Here is a 2,500-nt window from a genome sequence, read left to right as displayed (position 1 = left end):
CCCGTCCCCCACCCACCGGCGCACGCACGCGCGCGCGTCAGTGCGGCACGGCACCCCCGCGGTGCCCACCCGCAGACAGACGCCCGCGCGGGAGGCCGGCGGCGAGGCCCGCGCCATCGCCGCCCCGCGCCTCCCTCCCCCGAAGCTCGCTCTCGCTCTCTCTTCCCCAAACCCACCGCCGATAGCCCGGCGGGGACGAGCTCCGTCCAGCAGGCGCTCTCCGGGAGCGGGGAGCTTCGGAGCGCTCCCCGAGTCTCCATTTAGGGGGACGAAGGCCCGCGCGCTCGCGCGCGCGGCCCTGCGAGGCACCCCAGCCGCGCCGCTGCTGGCCCGACGGCCCCCCCCCCCCCGCGCTGGGGCGGGGGGGCTCGGCGGCGCAGACGGCGATTGATCGTAAAGCGACGCTCAGACAGGCGTAGCCCCGGGAGGAACCCGGGGCCGCGAGTGCGTTCGAAGTGTCGATGATCAATGTGTCCTGCAATTCACATTAATTCTCGCAGCTAGCTGCGTTCTTCATCGACGCACGAGCCGAGTGATCCACCGCTAAGAGTTGTCTCGGTTTCGGCACCGCCCCGCGCGCGCGGAGGGGCCGGGACCGCTCGCCGAGAGCGGCCCCTTCTCTGAGGACGGCCGGACCGACCGCCGGCCCCGCCGCCGCCCACCCCCCTCCGCACGCGCGGAGGGGGCGCGGCGCGGCGGCGCGACGCGGCGCGACGGAGAGGCCCTCGCCTCGGCTTGACCGTACGAGCACAGGGGAAACGGAAAACAACGGAAAACCCCGAGCGGCCAAAGGGCGGGGGAGCCCGCGCTCCCGACCGACCCTGGGGAAACGTACGCAACACACACACCCTTGGCGCGCTTCGGGGGCGGCCCAGGCGCCCGGGCTCGGACCGGCCTCCCCCCGGAGGCTACGGCACGCCCGGCCGCGACGCCTGCCCGCCTTCGCTCGGGAGCCGGACGCCCGGCTGCGCCCGCGCTGCGACGAGCCGGCTCCGCCCACCACGGTCGCCTCTCGCCCCGCCGGCGAACCTCGGCGCCGACGCCGCCTTCCACCGACGCCGGAGGAAGCGCGGCCGGCCACTGGAGCGCGAGCCGGCGACGCGCGGCCGCCCACCGGCCCGCGCCGGATGGGCGAACCCGGCCACCCCGCCCGGCGGCGGCGGCCGCCACCGCCGCCGCGAAAACCGCCGCCGCAGCCGCTTCTCGCCTCGGCCCCCTGGGGCCGCCGGCACGGCCCCAGCGGAAAGGCGGACGGCGCTGAGCGCGGGGGGCGGCTCCCACTCTCCCCGTTTCCACGCGAAGACCCGGAGCGGGACGCCCCCGCGCCGCGCGCCCGCCCTCGAGACGGAAGCGACGGGCGGGGAAACGCGGGACGGGACGGCCGCCAGCGGATGCGGCCGGGGAACCCTCCCGGACGACCCGACGGACGACCGGCACCGACCGGCACGCCGAGCGGCGCCGCCGCCGCTCGGCCTGGGGGGGTGTGGCTCGCCCCCCCCTTTCTTTCCCTGGGCGCCGAGGGCGGGGCGAGGAGCGGGAGAGGGGAGCGCGGCGCGCCCCGAGCGCGGCCGCAGCGCGAGCGTCCAAAGGCGCGGGGCGGCCCCCCGGCGGCCGCCCCCCCCCGCGGGGGCTCGCCGCGCCTTTCTTTCCCCCGGCGCGGAGCCCGCGCTCCGGCCGGCGGGTGGCCCCGTTTGCGAGGGCGGGCAGGTCGGCCGCGGCCGACCCGCGCCGCGGTCTCTCCGCCGAGACCGGCCCGCGGAGAGGGGGGGCAGGTTGGGGCAGCGAGACGCCCCCCCTTCTCCGGCACGGCGGCCCGCGGGGGCGGACGCCCCCCCCGCGGCTCGCGCCGTGCCGCTCGAGTCTTTAAACCGCCGCCCGGCTCCTTTGGCCTTTGACCCCCGGACTCGGCCGAGGGAGGGCCGCCGAAGCGCGGACGCTAGGTACCTGGCCCTGGGGTGAGGGAAACGACCTGCATGGCCCCGCGGGGGTGCCTCCCCCGGCTGCCGCCCTCGGGGGAGCGTCCGCCCGCGGGGGCGCGCCCGGCATCCGCCGCCACCACCTCGTCCTCCTTAGCCCCGGGGCCCGGGGTTTCCCTCGATAGCCCGGCGCTGCGCCCGGGGGGAGAGACGTGGCTCGGGCCGCCCGCTCGCGCGGGACGCGACCCGGCCGGGGGGGGGCCTCGCCCGCCCCGGGCGGCGCCAGCGGCCGAGACCGTGCTCGCGCCCCCCCCTTCCCGCCACGGCTCCCTCTTCGAGAGGCAGCCGTGCCGGGTCGGAGGGGAGGTTCGCGGGTCCGGCCGCCGCGCCGCCCGAAACGCCGTGCGCACACCCGCGCCACGGCCCGGAACGCCCGGAGACAGCCCTGTCCCGCGCGCGGGGGGGTAGACGGCGCCGCCGCCGGCGCCGCCCCACCCCCCCCCCAGGAGCTGCCGCCCCCCGAAGACGGCGACACCCCTCGGCTGTCGCGCTTGCGGCCCCCGGTGCCGCCGCCGTCGCTCGAC

The 2,500-nt window shown here is 79.2% G+C and overlaps 1 non-coding gene across 1 annotated transcript; it reads right to left on the bottom strand.

Moving 5' to 3' along the window:
- Positions 1–399: 399 nt before the first annotated feature.
- Positions 400–552, bottom strand: LOC142359567 (5.8S ribosomal RNA). The gene has a single exon (XR_012762455.1). It is a non-coding gene; the product is annotated as a 5.8S ribosomal RNA (ribosomal RNA).
- Positions 553–2,500: the final 1,948 nt, after the last annotated feature.

The sequence above is a fragment of the Opisthocomus hoazin genome, unplaced genomic scaffold, assembly GCF_030867145.1.
Source record: "Opisthocomus hoazin isolate bOpiHoa1 unplaced genomic scaffold, bOpiHoa1.hap1 HAP1_SCAFFOLD_105, whole genome shotgun sequence".
Lineage (NCBI taxonomy): Eukaryota > Metazoa > Chordata > Aves > Opisthocomiformes > Opisthocomidae > Opisthocomus > Opisthocomus hoazin.
This window is presented reverse-complemented; position numbering and strand designations above follow the sequence as displayed.